This window comes from Peromyscus eremicus, chromosome X (genome assembly GCF_949786415.1).
Source record: "Peromyscus eremicus chromosome X, PerEre_H2_v1, whole genome shotgun sequence".
Classification (NCBI taxonomy): Eukaryota; Metazoa; Chordata; class Mammalia; order Rodentia; family Cricetidae; genus Peromyscus; species Peromyscus eremicus.
In genome coordinates, this window is record NC_081439.1 from 82,921,302 (window position 1) to 82,937,374 (window position 16,073).

General features: G+C 39.6%; 1 pseudogene; it reads right to left on the reverse strand.

Annotated features, from left to right (window-relative positions):
- Window positions 1–10,329: 10,329 nt before the first annotated feature.
- LOC131900116 (melanoma antigen preferentially expressed in tumors-like) lies at window positions 10,330–13,754 on the reverse strand (annotated as a pseudogene).
- Between the last annotated feature and the right edge of the window lie 2,319 nt (window positions 13,755–16,073).

Genomic DNA, 16,073 nt, shown 5'->3' on the forward strand with positions numbered 1-16,073 from the left:
TTTATGTAAGTCTCCTGATTTATATCCTGCCTTTCCTGATTCATTTGCATCATTATAGAATGTGGGAACTCCAGATATTGTTTTTTGCCATACAATGTGAGGAAGAACCCAGTCAGTTCTTTTTATGAATTCTATTCTTTTGCTTTGGGGATAGCAATTGTTAATCTCTCCCAAAAAGTTACTGCAGGTGCTGTGGGATGTTCTGTATGGCAAATGTGTTGCTCTGATTGGTCAATAAATAAAACACTGATTGGCCAGTGGCCAGGCAGGAAGTATAAATGGGACAAGGAAGAGAATAAAGCTGGGAAGTGGAAGGCTGAGTCAGAGAGACACTGCCAGCCACCACGATGACAAACAGCATGTGAAGATGCCGGTAAGCCACGAGCCACGTGGCAAGGTATAGATTAATGGAAATGGATTAATTTAAGCTGTAAAAACAGTTAGCAAGAAGCCTGTCACGGCCATACAGTTTGTAACCAATATAAGTCTCTGTGTTTACTTGGACGGGTCTGAGTGGCTGTGGGACTGGCAGGTGAGAGAGATTTGTCCTGACTGTGGGCCAGGCAGAAAAACTCTAGCTACATCCAACTGTGTCAATTCTCATGAGAATGAATTGTTCTCCCTGTCAATATCCTGCATAAACATCCTGTTAGCTTGTCCCACCCTATGCAGATAACAGCTTCTTGCTCCCCCCACCCTGCAGGAACTATATAAACCCTCCTGGAGAAAAATAAAGTTGCACCTTGATCAGAATCTTGTCTTGGTGTATTCCTTTGTGTCTCCTGTCCCTATCATTCCGTCCTTAGGGTGGTTGAGTTCCTGTTGAAGCCCTGCTGGCCGGGGCACTTTAGTAATTTTTATTTTACAAATGTGGATGCCCTTGTATTTGGGGGTTATAAATGTTCAGAATTGAGGCTTCATCTTAATGTATTTTTCCTGTGATGAAGACAAAATGTCTCCATTTCTTTTTATTAATTTTAGTTTGAAGTCTATTTTGTTAGGGTATTAGTATAGCTACACCAGCCTGCTTCTTAGGTCCATTTCTCTGGAAAATCTTTACCCAATCCTATACTCTGAGGTAATGCCTGTCTTTGAAGCTGAGGTGTTTCTTCTATGCAGCAGAAGGATGAATCCTGCTTTCATATCCATTCTGTTAGCCTGTGTATTTTTATAGGTGAATTGAGTCCATTGATATTAAGGGATATTAATGACCAGTGATTGTTAGTACCTGTTATTTTTTGGTTTTGTTATTGGTGGTGGTAGTGTGTGTGTTTCCCTTCTTTGTGTTTTGATTGTGTGAGATTATCTATTGCCTGCATTTTCTTGGGTGCAGCTAACTTCCTTGGGTTGGAGTTTTCCTTCTTGTGCTTTCTGTAGGGCTAGATTTGTGGACTGGTATTGTTTACATCTTGTTTTGTCATGGAATATCTTGTTTACTCTGTCTATGGTGATTGAAAGTTTTGCTGGGTATAGTAGTCTGGGCTGACATTTGTAGTCTCTTTGTGTCTGCAAAATGTCTATACTAGACTTTCTGGCCTTTAGAGTCTCCATGGAGAACTCTGATGTACTTCTAATACGTTACTTGGCCTTTTTCCTTTACAACTCTTAATATTCTTTCTTAATTCTGTATGTTTAGTGTTTTGATTATTATGTGGCAAGGGGATTTTTTCTGGTCCAAGCTTCTTTTATCTTCATAGGCATGTCCTTCTTTAGGCTAGGAAAGTTTTCTTCTATTATTTTGTTGAATATATTTTCTATGTCTTTGAGCTGGAATTCTTCTCCTATCCCTATTATTCTTAGGTCTGATCTTTTCATGGTGTTCCAGATTTCCTGGATGTTTTGTGTTAAGAATTTGTTGGATTTGACATTTTCTTTGACCGATGAATCTATTTCATCTATCGTATCTTCAACACCTGAGATTCTCTTTTTCATTTCTTGTATTCTGTTGGTTATGCTTGCATCTGTAGTTCCTGTTCATTTACCCAGATTTTCCATTTCCAGAATTCCCTCAGTTTGTGTTTTCTTTATTGCCTTTATTTTAAATTTCAAGTCTTGAACTGTTTCCTTCACCTGTTTGATTTTTTTCTTGGCTTTCATAGCTTTCTTTAAGGGATTTATTGATTTCTTCAAATGTTTTTGTTTGTCTTCTCCTTCATTTCTTTGAGGGAATTTTCCACTTACTCTTTAAGGGCCTCTGTCATCTTCATAAATTTATTTTTAAGGTCGTTTTCTTCTACTTCATCTAGGTTGGAATTTTCAGGTCTTGCTGGTGTAGGACCACTGGGTTCTGGTGGTGCCATATTACCCTTTACATTGTTGAATACATTCTTACACTGGTGTTTACCCATTTGTTCTTCCAACTGGTGTAGATAGTGCTTGTGCCCACAGGGGCTGCTGTACTTCCAATTGGTGTGGGTGGCACTTGTGCCTATAGAGTCTGCTGACAGTGAGGGAGAGGGCTGTCTAAGGGGAGGATTCTGGGGTAGGTGTGGTTGGGTGGTGAGTGGGTTTTGTAGCAACAGAGTCCAGGTGGTGGCAGCCATGGTGGTGCAGCCTGCCTGCAGGCCTCTCACCTGCTGGCTGGCTGCTGGGGACTGCACCAGAGCAGTGGAGTTCCACCAGAGTTGGAGGAAGGGCCCAGCTGCCTTGCGATGGGAGAGGGAGGGTCCCTGGATGTGCCTTGGGGTTTAGGATGTAGAGATTGGGGCAGTTTATCTGGGAGACCAGTCACTCTCCTGTTCTTCCAAATGGTGTAGGTGGTGCTTGTGCCTATAGGGGCTGCTGGTGTTATGGGGATGGTTGGCCAAGGGGATGATGATGGGGTCTGTGGATTTGGGCGGTGGAGTGGGTCTTATGGGAACAGAGTCCAGTGGGTTCCAATGGTGGTGGTGAGGCATACAAGCAGGTCTCTCATCTGATTGCTGGCTGGCCATTTTCTTACAAACCACTATAGTAAGAGTTGTTGTCGTGCTAGAAACCTCATCCAACTACTGAGGGATCTGGATGCAGAGATCCATGACTAGGCCCCGGGTGGATCTCTGGTAGTCCAATTAGCGAGAATGAGGAGGGTTTATATGAGCGAGAATTGTTGAGACCAAGGTTGGATAAAGCACAGAGACAAATAGCCAAACGAATGGAAACACATGAAATATGAACCAATGGCTGAGGGGTCACCAACTGGATCAGGCCCTCTGAGTGGGTGAGACAGTTGATTGGCCTGATCTGTTTGGGAGGCAGTGGGACCGGGGTCCTGGGCTCATTGCATGAGTTGGCTGTTTGATACCTGGGGCCTATGCAGGGTCGCTTGGCTCAGCATGGGAGGAGGGGACTGGACCTGCCTGGACTGAGTCTAACAGGTTGATCTCAGTCTGTGGGGAAGGCTTTGCCCTGGAGGAGATGGGAATGGGGGGTGGGCTGGGGGGAAGGTGAGGGGGCGGGAGGGGGAGAACAAGGGAATCTGTGGCTGATATGTAGAACTGAATTGTATTGCAAAATAAAAATTAAAAAAAAGAGTTGTTGTGATCATGGTGTCTATTCACAGCAATAAAATGAAGACAGCCCCTAAATATTTAATATCCAATTTTTATCCTACAATACTGATTTTATTCTTCTCAATTTTTCTTTCTCATATTATTATCCAACTGAATACAATACAGTTTACTCATATCCTATTATATCCTTCCTTTATTGTCTATTATATCCTTTATTGTCTATGTCCCATAAAAGAAAGAAAAAAGTGCTAAGAGCACTGTAGACTGTGGAGGCTCAGCTCAAGAGGCGGCAATAATGTTAGCAATTGAGTTAGAGTCCGTTCTTGTGATATTTTGGCTAAGAATGTGGCTGGGTTTTGTTGTTGTTTGCTTGCTTTCCCTGGCCTTTCTCTTAGAGTCTGCCTGAGGCTAAAAATGGAAGAGCTTCTGAACTAGTTTTGTGGGCAGAGGAAATTTCAAGAAGGCCTCATTATTGACTGTACTGTGTGGTTATTAGTGATCACTCTTATGCAGGTTTACAATGAAAAAGAACAAGCAAGGCAGAAAGAAATATAAAATGTACAATTGCGGATAAAAAGGACACCAAGGAATGTAATGTCGAAGCCAAGTCTTGTGCTCAAAGAGATGAAAAGTTTTAATAAAGGTCTGATAAGAAATGAAATAAAGGAAGTGCTGCCCGGGAAGCAAGACCCCCCCACTGAGCTAAGCTTCCAACTTGCAAAAAGGAAATGTCAAAGGAATCTTCTGCTCCAAAAGCAAATGAAAACTGAATTCAACCAAGGACAGAATCAATAAATCAAAGCTTATACAAATGTAGTTCAAGGAACAGTCCCTTTTCCATCCAAAGCAGGCCCTAGAACTTGGCAGCATTGGTCATGTGGTTCTACCTTTAGAGTCCTGAAGGATACAGAAGGATTGTAGAATCTTCCTCTGAAGTTAAAGAAAGCTGCTGAGGCCAGATACATGGCAGGGGCGTCCTTGAATGGAGACTTGAAGAGACCATTATGTGAAGCTGTGAAGGTAAAGGCTGGGTTGTGTTTGAGACCCAAAGATGTTGCTGATTCCAGAGCTGTGAGATTTCTGCCAGGGGAAGCTGGAATAGATCCAGCCCAAGACAGAAAAGTGTTTAGTGATTAGAAAAGCTGGACGTGTGGAAGCATCTAAGTACTTTAACATCAGACATGGTGTTACAGGCTCTAGAGTTTGTCTTGGTGGGATTTGGTCTTGCTTTGGTCCAGCATTTCCTCACTATGGCCCTATTCCTCCCTTTTGGAATGGTAATAGATATTCTGTTATTGTATGTTCAAAGTATGTAATTTGTGGGGTTTTTTTTTATAGAAAATTACATTTAAGAGATTGCCTTGATTCTCAGAAGAAATTTTGGACTTTAGACTTTTAAGCAGTCTGGAGATGACATCTTTGTTTAGATTTGAGAATTTTTCTTCTATGCTTTTGTTGAAAATATTTTCTGTGCCTTGACCATGGTTTCTTCTCCTTCCTTTATAATATTATTCAGAGGTATGGACTTTTCATAGTGTCCCAGATTTCCTGATTGTTTTGTTCCTGTTTTTTTTTGTTTGTTTTTTAAGTCACCTGGTCTGTCACCTCTGGAGGTAAGTCTGATTAAGGCACCTTCTGTTTCGACACATAGGAGAGGTCAGATGTAGCCAGTGATCCAGTCACCAGGATCCGGCTGAAATATCACAAAATTCATCCTTTCTCCTTCAGGTGTGTGAATGTGTGGTGAGCACCCCTGGTTGTCTTTACTGTGTGTCTTTCTATGTGTTGTTCTATGTATTTCTGTCAGTTCTGTTTCCCTGTATTGACCAATGGCTTTCTCTGATGGAAGACACACCTCCTATCCTCAGCTTTAGACCTGTGCTGCTCCTGTTTGGAACCTGAATCTTTTTGGCTCTGCCAGGTCACCCAGAGAAACCAAACCCAGACCTCAACCAAAACAACAGCAAACAACTCCAGCTGTCTGACTGTGGAGCTCTTGGTTGTTTTGTGTCTTGACTCCCACTCGTGGTCCAGGTCCTGTGTGGAGTTGGGGAGGGGCCAAGCCTCTCATTCGGGGCCTATGATCTCTAAGCAAACTGCACACAGGGAGGGGAACGTAGTTCCCCAAGGTGTGTATTTCCCTGGCTTGTTCCAGCGGCCCCAGGGAAGGGGAAAGTTTCCCTGGGCTGTGCCTGGAAGGAAAAGAAGTTTTACTCGTTCCTCTTTCATGATTTATGCCTATTTTTCAACCAATGATCCGTACAACTGAAAAAATCAAAACGCATCATTCTCTGAAAAAAAAGGAGAGAAACTGCCACTGGGCTGGGCAGGTGAATGGCTGACAGACAATGCAGCCTGGATAGAATGAATTTCCCTTCTGTCCAACACTGACCAAAAGGACTTTAAACAATCTTTACTAGGTCCTTCTTAGAAGGATTAAAGACAGCTGCTAAAAAGATTTCCTTTGTCACCCAGATGGCTCCAGATATTAGGGAGAAGTTATATAATAGAAAATTTTAAAGATACAAGTAGGTCCCAGCTGTTGGAGGTGGGTCAAAAGGTATTTAACAACAGAGAATTGATTGGGACAAGACCTTTTGCTTCAACTAGAAGCTGTCATCACCTTCTGATGATAAGATACAGTTAGACTTACAGACACTCACCAAAATTTGGTGACTTGCCGTCAGTCATAAGAATATCTCATAGCTGAAAGTCCTGTCCCTAATCAAAAGATACAGTTGGACTACCTCTCAGATTGACAACAAAGATTCCAGGGGGTATGAGCAGAATCCAACCCCTCAGGACTGGCCCAACACCAAATTCCTATAATTGTTCAACTAACCAGTTCAGCTATTCCCATCCGGATTACTCAATGACCAATGATCCTAGAAACAAAAAGGGAAATTGCAGTCCATACTGCCTACAGAGTCAGGCATCCTGGTGCCCTGCCAGTCACCCTAGAATATGCATCTCCTCCTGGGACTTCTGATTCTCATGAGTCTGATTCCTCCAGAGAAATGTGTACACTGTCTTGGACCAGAAAGATGCGTTCTTTAGAGTTCTGTGGTGGAGGTGTGTCAATTCATCTATGCAACAGCGGAAAACATGTTGTTTCTATGCTGACTGATCAAGAGTAACTTTTATAAAAGTCTTGCCATGGTTAAATAAAGAAAAATCAAAACAACAACAAAAAAACTAAAAAAAGAAAAAGAGACAAAGACATAGATCAGATAATTGATACCAGCATCTGTCCTCTTATCCCCCCTCCGCCTCCTCGCTCCCCCCTCCCCCCCCCCCCCCCCCCCCCGGTAACTACTCTGATATCAGCACTGGAAAGGCCTTTAATTATCATTCTGATTGGATTAATGGCAGGTTCTGCATCTTAAACTAGATGGCCAATTTTGTAGAGTTCAGTAAAATTAATGGTCCTTAGGACTAACTACCCTCTTTATAGCAGGATCAGTCCATGATTTGACTCATTCACTAAGACCTGTAGGGAATGTAACAGAGCCCCAGACCTTAGTAGGCCCACAGACCTCAGCACAACTGACTCCATGGTGGAAGTACCATTCAGGCTGTGAAACTAGGCACATAGACAGCACCATGTGACAAAACTAAAACAAAGACCTAATCCATTAAAGTCCATAGTTCTGGGAAAGTCTCTAAAGTACTAGCCTCGCCTTTTGGCTTCTATAGTTCTGTTTTTTGATAACTCTTCTTGTTAACTGAAGTATGTCAACCCAAAATATGGTTTTTCTGCTTAAAAGCTCACCCTGAAAAAGGCTCAGGGCTATACTGGGATCCAAAACACCCAGTGGAGTCACAGGCCAACTAATAAAGACTTTCTGTTGGCTTAAATCTGTATCTGAGCATCCTTTTCTGGTAGATACCCTACACAATTATAATTACAACATTCCCCCACCCTTTCCTCCCTCCAAACCCTCCCAAATATCCCTTCTTACCCTTTCAAATTCATCAGTTATTTTTTTCAATAATCAGCCCCACTTCCTAAGAGCATACAGTTTTTTTTTTTTTAATCAGGATCCTAGTTTCTTAAATCATCTACAAAAACCAATTGATACAAGATGGTCTGGTAGAAAAATTGCACTTTTAACGTCTACTTCCATTTAAGAAAATGGAAGAAGGGCTCTGAAGACAGCCTTGTACCTAAAGAGCAGCACCTTAAAAATAGAAGAAAACCTTCAATATGAATAATCATCGCACACCTTCAAATTTAAATGCATCTGTCCGGTTGGACTCAAGATTAGTAGAAGCTGATAACATTTGTCCCTTTCTAGTCCTCACTTTTGGCTTGAGGATGTCTGTCACTAATACCCCAACCTCTGCCACTACTTCAAACATGGGTGAATGCTGTGAGACAAAACTTTTCATATGCAGAGAATATACTAAATGCAACATTAGGATGAGGGAAAAAAATCAAAAGATAAAGTTAGAAGAAAGAAGTGAACTTAAGTTTCAATACCATTTTATAATAAAATAATGTAATGCTAACAAGTAAGTAATACAAAGCATTTGCTTATTACACTGACATTTTGATAGGTTTTTACAGTCTATGTAAGTAATATGAAAGATATAAATAAGTCACTAAATTTTCATTTTTCTTCAAAGTATGAAATATTATGTTCAAAGGGAAACTCTATACATGAATTATGTTTTTACAATTTTTCTTCCTGAGAAGCAAACATAACTTCTTATCACCAAAACCAGAATTAATATAAATGGTTTTAACTACTTTCCAAGTTAATTTTTTACAGGTGTCATTGTTTGTTATTTCAACAGATCATGAAACAAATTCGGCTTAATTTTAATTTATTACTATTACTTGTATTATCTGTGTGCATTGTGTATTTGTGTGTATGTGTGTGTGATGTGTGTGATGTGTGTGAGTACAGAGGCATCAATCCAATGGAATGCATGTGGAAGACAGAGGACAATCCTTGGAAATCCATTCTCTCTTTCCACCATGACATTCATGTTGTCAAACCCAATGACTGTACTTACTGTACCATCCCAATGACCTGAAATCCAATTAATCTTAACCATCTTTACTGAGTAGCTCTGAAATCCAGTATGTTAACTTTTAAAAACAGAAACAGTATATACTCATTATGTTCACATTTTCTTTCTTACTACATCTTTAAAATTTTGTTGTCCATTTTATTGCAGTAACACTAAACACAAATAATTATTTTCAATTCTTTAGTTACTAAGTTATTGAATGACAGTAATGTTACCATTTCAACATGTGATTGCAACTAAGTGCTAATTCAAAGAAATTCAGTATGTTAGTTACCATTTCAATATATCAACATTACAATTATTAATTACTGACTTTATGCCCTTTGTTTCTTCCTGTCTTTTGGATATACAGTACGGCATTTCTGTTTATGGTACATCACATTTTGGAATGACCAAATATTTAGGACTCAGGATACAGATTTGGTTAAAATAAAGCACAACAAATGAAGCAACTATAGTGGAAAAGCAGCAGCAAGAAACTCAACCAGAATCATGTATACCAACCAAGATGGAGATGTAGATGGTGCAGTAAGACAGAACAACCAGGTGTGGAGGAAAGTATCTAAAGGAAGAACAGCTGTGTTGTGCCATGGATCCTAAATGTCTCCCAAGCTAATATGATAGAAGGTGGAATCAAGTTGATGGCTCCATGGCAGGTGGGTGAAATTTTTGAATAGGTTAGCTCAAGAACAGTTCCCAGGGCAGGTGGTAGAAACTTTAGAGCAGGCTAGCTCAAGGATGCATATCAGTGTAGTCCCACTCCTGAAGGCTGTACAGGGACTCAGGCTCCTGCTCTCTCTGCTTCCTGGCCTCATGAATTGAAAGGATCTCCCTCGGCCACAAGCTCTTTACCATGTTCTGCCTTGCTGAAGTTCCAAACCAGTGCAACTAAACAATCATGGTGAAATGTCTAAATCAGGGAAACAAAGTTCTCTTCCTTACTAGTCTATTATGTCAGGCATTTTGCACAACGCAGAAGGCAGACATCAAGCAGATGTTTGAGAAAGCCTCCAAAATGGTAACATTGAATCCATGAATTCTGTTGAGAAGAGTCAACATCATAGAGTTCACTTTGCATTGAACAGACCATGTAACAAGAACAAGGAAGATAAATCGGGGTCCAAGAGTGTAAAACAACTTCTTCTATGCACTAATGAATGGTGGAGGAATAGATAAACCACAGAAACATTCAGACTCTGAGTGGCTTGAGACAGGGACCCTATCTTGTTTGTCTGTTCATTCTTGCTGCCTACAATAATATCGCAAACCGATCCTTGGTAAATGAGTATGAAATAAAGAAAAACTGAGCCATTCAATGGGTAATGGGCACAGATTCTTTTTCTCACTGTTAAATCCAGATGGTTTCCTATAAGCAACTGAAAACATCTTAATAGAGAAGCTTAATACAACTCAGTGGATAAAAGCATCGGTTTCAATAACCACCTGCCCTCCAAAAGCATACCCAGGAAAGGTTAGAGTGTCATGTCTGGTGTCAAGTGCCCAGAAATAAATCTCAGTTAGGACAAGGGGTATAATTTATTATGACCTGCTGATCCATATCATGGTAGTTGGTATGAAAAATAATGATGACAATGGACAAAATACCCTCAGGAACTCTTAACTTTTCCATTCTCTTGTTAAGGTTAATCTTAATAGGCCAGTTACATATCTATATATATATTTCCTGACTATATTTCCTACAATATATGTCTTACATGTGGAGTCCATCGACCTCAAGAAAGAACACTGGTGCTTAAATAGCAGATATCAGTGTTGAAAATTGGTTGAACTGTGAAATTCACTCTGAAAAAGTGATCCAGTTCATGTCACTTTGCTGTGCTGCCTGTAGCATCATCTTCAATTGTGCATGCACATCAGCAAGCTTCTGTCGATCTAAACTGCTCTGGAAATACCATCATTCATAGCAATGTACAGGGATAGGGTAAATCACATATTTCAGCTCCATCAGTTGTATTAAGTTTTGCAGGATTCTCATGAGCATGGACATTGTAATGGAGTTAGAAGCAAAACTAAGCACACAGAGGTAGGAACAGTGGCTTAGGGCTGGTATAAGAGAAGCTGTTGTAGAATCTGTTATAAGACAATGATTTATCTTAGATGCTGCAGGGTAACAGAGACATTTTCTGTCTCTGTTTGGAAAAGGTTTGGAAAGGCTTACAATATTCCCAAGATATTGGATTGTTACTGAGATTCAGCAGCTTGAGGTGGGAGGCCTGAGGACATTGGGACAGAAATCTGAAGTCTCTGTAAGAGAGCTCACAGAATGGCATATGTAAGAATTCCAAACCAGGTGGGAGGACTCTGGAGTGAGAAAACAGAAAAGTATTTCTGAATAATGAGGAATTGATGATGGGAACTGTATCTAAGAACCTAGAACAAATTTCTTTGTATATACAGGAGCTAACAATGTATGCTTTAAAATCATAAGTTTAATAAGTTTGTGGCTCTGGGAAAGATGCTTTTCCACTCTTAGACAGAGATTTTTAATCTTCAGAACATGTACAAGATATTATTATGCTCGGTTCTGAGAAATGAGTGAAAAAATATCCTAGTTGGTACTTACAATTCACGTGGAACTAATTCTACTATTTGGTGGAATGGAGTCAGGGATAACAGCCAACTGAATGAATGTCCCTAAATGACAATCTCTAGATTCTGGACCTGATCCTTGAGCATAACACATGAACAAAAATGATCTGGCATTATGAACTATGGCGTTCATTTATGAGTACATATGTCAGTACTACAGCATAAAATCTTTACCTTCTTCCACTTCAAGGCTTCCAGGTCATCTCTAGATACCTGGAGAAAGACTGTGTCTTTTCATTAATATATCTGTGGTCCTATATTGTGTGAATGTAGTTGGCTAAATAAAGAAACAGTTACAACTTACCTTTGTAATCCTCCCTTTTACCTCCTTATAAATAAAGTGATCTACTGGACAGTTTCAAACTTCCTGTAGTGCTACTGCTGAGGAGAATGGCACAAGAGATTCCAGAAAGCCTCAGGAATGCCATAGACTGGCTTCTTTCTTGTCTTAACAAAAGCATGTCCAGAAAAACAGGCACCTCCCCTCAAACTCTCACCTGAGCAATTTGTATGGACGACTTGTGAGGCAGAAGAGAGACAAGCTGAGCTCCTGAATGCTGTCCATTTGCTCAAGTGGGGTGAGGAAATTTTTGAACATTTTCCCATTCAAAGATCTAAGGGTGATTTTAGACAGACTAAGACTGTCCAGGTGGACCATCTGAGACAAGAGGATTGTAATATCACTGAGAGAAGCCTGATCAACTGCCAGGTGATCAATACATAACAGATCCAGAAGTTTCGGGGTATTTTTATAGTCAGACAGTTTATCAATTTGCAAATCTCGACAGCAGAGTTACAAGCATCCTGAGCTCTGTTCAGTTTTGCTCAGAAGCAAAGACAAATATTCCCTTGCTCTCAAGGTGCCATCAAGGGAAAAGTCCACTAGTTATTCAGTGGGATATCTGGACAACTCCACCTCAGACACTAAATTTACAGTGCTATGTTGGCCTTCTCTTTGGGAGTAAGAACAAGACTGAAAACAGAAAGGAATTTGGTCCTGGTTTGAAAACATGTGGTCCTGCAATCAGCATCCTGCCTCAAATCTAGGATCTTCAGTTTGGAGCCTCTGTGGGGAAAAGAGGAGATAGCACATGAGAGGTTAGCATATTTTAATCCAACAGAAATAGTGATAACAAGTAAGGACAAAACTCTTGTGCTCCATTTCATATAGTAACTACTAACAAGACTTTCTTATGCAAGTACAGCATTTTCCAGTATTACTTCTGACCTGTATTCTCCATTAATGCTCACCCATTTCAGTGCTTCTATCTTGTAAGTAATATAATCATCATGTAGACAATCAATAGTATCTTCACACACATCTGTTACAAAATTAAAACCCTCTATAAGACATCAGATTCTTTTAAGTAACCTCAACTGAGAAGGTGAAAAGAGTTTAAGATCCAGAGGGGATGGAGGACACCAAGAAAACAAGGCCCTTTAAGTCAACATGATCCACACACATATGAACTCACAGAGATGGAGGCAGCATGAACAAGGCCTGCATGGGTCTGCACCAGATGGGGCCCTGGAGCTGAAATAAGTGGACATATGCCTCTATCCATAACACAGAACCTATCTCCAATTGATAATCACTTGCAAATGAAAATTTAATTTCTTCTGATGGAGTCTCACCAGGGGAAACAAACTACTCTGATGGGTAGACTGCATGCCCAGCAGTAGATTGTCAACAAACTCAATGGCATCTTTGGAGGCTCCTTGTCTCATAATGTTATATCAGGGATTTTTTTTTAGAAAAAATTATCTTATGTTTTATTTTTATTTAATTTTATTAATATATTTATTTATTTTTCTTTTTGCCCTACAGGTCTTTTGTGTATATAATATGGTTTCCAGTTTTGTGTGTTTATGGGATTCCTGACTGCAAATTAGTGGGTCTCTGCTTCTATATCTGTTTCTCGTGCCTTTTCTTGGGCTCCTTTCTTTCTATTTGTTTGTTTTGTCCTATTCTGATACGTTAGTTTTTGTTCTATCTTATTTTATTTTTATCCCTTAGAAGCTTGTTTGTTTTCTAATGAGACATAATGGGAGTGGATTCATATGGGAAAGGAAGTGGGGAGAAACTAAGAGGAATAGAGGGAGGGAAAACCATAATCAGAATATATGAGAAAAATATTTATTGTTAATAAAAGGAAAAAATTAAAAACAGCAAAACCTCAACAGTTGGACCAAACACCTCCCATCCATTGTCAGCATTCACCATTAACTACCTCTGCTATATCTTTTTCCTCTCCTGCCACAGGTCGAAGAATAACCTCTTGGTGTCTCACCATGTCACTACGATACAGGTTCTTACCAAGAAGCAGAGTTTAGGGCAGGAAGGACCCGAAGACTATCAACCATGGCTTTCAAGAGTTCACTGTGTGTTTCATGTACTCTTAATGTTCTGATGTGGAGACAGAAAAAGGGCCAAAACTTCACGATTGCTGTCAGTATCTTCTTATGTCCACCCAAGAAGGCAGTGGTGAATAATGGAATAAAAAGTTCTCTTGGAATCTCCTTGAGTGATTGGATTATTATAGGCTCATTACTGAGTAGACTCTGCATAGCAAGATCTAAGAGTGTGGTTGGGTCCTTGTGGTCTATCTTCATGAACCTGCATCAGGGTGAGAAACACTTGGCAGTTCTGACCCAGTGCTAGCAATGTAGAAAACTGTTTATAGACTAAATATATGGTGAGTTTGATAATGTCTTATAGAGATTTCTACTATAGGCACAGGCAAGATATCAATCTATTTATATAAATATATATGAGTATATATAATGTACATATGTTAAAATGACATTTGAAATCAGTTAGAAATCAATATTATGTAGCTACCTACCTGCTAATATTTCCTCTGCAAAGAATACAAAACAACCAAGGAGAAATGTAAATATACACAAAAGTAGTATCTTCATTTTTATGGAAATGGAAAATACTAAGCCATAAAAAATAATTGTAAGTAAAAGAATGAAACCCCAGCATTTCACCATAACCATACTTTCTGGAAAGTGAGAAGAGAGATTAAAATTTCAAAAGATACACATAAAAGGTGATGGTTTGGGGCTTCAAGTTGATCTAAAACAACAAGCAGAAAGATTATATCTGAAATAAGCCCAAACTAAAAATATTATGTCTTTAAGGTCAAGGAAGGAACACATTTTAGGGAATAGACTAAAAAGTGTTAGATTTAAATCCCACGTTGTCTGTCATACATGAAAATTAAAAAAGTATTCATCTGAAAATGAAATAGTAACTCTGAAGGTCAGGGAAGGTTGCCAATTTGGGTCCTTAAAGTGAAAAAAGAATAGCTGGATATGAGGCTATATGTAGGTATGAAAAGATGAGAGTGAATTCTATTAAAATGTATGTGTTAACAAAGAAATACCTGGCATCAAATAGGCCTATGATGCTTCCAAACTGCAGTCTTTGAAACACAAAGTTCCTGGGGAAGTGTAAAATGGAGGAGGATCAGAGAATCACTGCCAGGCACTTTGGAAAATGTGGGCAAATAAACAAAGGGAGGAAATTAAGAACCTGGAAAAAGAGAAGAAACAATGAATTGGTACACACAAACAAGAACACAGAAATAGTTAAAAAGAAAAAATTAGGGTGACACCAAACAGCACAATTAAAATAGATATCTTATAAAACAATGTAACAACAAACTGTAACACGAATCTTAAAAGGTCTTATTAAATCAAAAACCCAGAACCAGATAATGGGGTGAAAATCTGAGAGATCAGAAAAGCAGAAAGAAGCCTGCCAGAGCAGGAAAGCAGAAAGAATCCATTCCCGGCCTCTTCATGTCAAAGTATTGTAGATAGGTGCCATCTTGAGAAGGGCTTGTTATTTGAGACAGAGTTGCTCTGCTAACCCAAAAGAAACAAAAAGAGTAATCACAAAATCATGGCTAGGGACACATTGCTAGTGAGTGTCTCTATACGGAAGGTGAAGATCAGACACGGACATTTTGAGTTCAATTGACAGGTACTGCCGTGAAAGGCACAGTGGTAGGAGATCCCATCACCTGGGGCAGGAAGCATACCTCATAACCAAAGGATGACTAAGGACACTGATAATATTATACTTGTGATCAGCAATCAGTTTGAGAGCTAGAGCCATCTGTCTGGCATGTAATTCACGACTTTTGAGAATAAGAACTCTGAATGTTAAGCCCACCACAGCCCCAGGTTTCTGCAGTTCCCTCCCTGCCATACAATGTCCCTGCATGGTAGGATGCGAATGTGTAGAGACTGACCATCGAACACAAATCTCAGTGCTGTTTCTTCTTTCATTCTAAAATGCAGACACACTTTGGCATAGACCTTAGCCACCCCAGAGTTTCTGAACTGGTGAGTTTCTGAACCAAGGTAAAAACCTGTCCATCACACAGACAGCAAAGTACTGTATGGATAGCAGAGGCTCCTGAGACACAAAGATTGGAAGCTCCTAAAAAGATTGCAGCCTTGTTGGACATCTGATCCTTGAAGGTCCAGTCTTACAAGCCTCAAAACAATAGGCCAATCCAATTTCAGTCCATCCATCTGCTACCATCCTGTGGCAGACTCTATTAGGACCTGCAAAGAAGCTGCTCTGATATTTTGACATTTTTCTAATGTCATATTTTTTCTTTTATATGCCTCTATGCTGCTCTCTTTTGTTTCTAATATATTTTTAGTCATTTTTATTTTATTTTTAAACCTCCCAGTTGCATTTCTCTTACAGTTACCTAATTTTGTTCACAATTTTCTTAATTGTGCAATCAGTGTTTTAAAATTTTCTTCCTCTTTTCTTCCCCTCTTTACATCTACATTTTTCATTTCCTTTCTTTTATTTAGCCTTGCTGGTTTTTAATGTTCTCTTCTTTGGTCCCCTCATTTACTTCATTCATTTACCATTTCCACTTTTGCCCAAATTGGTTTTTA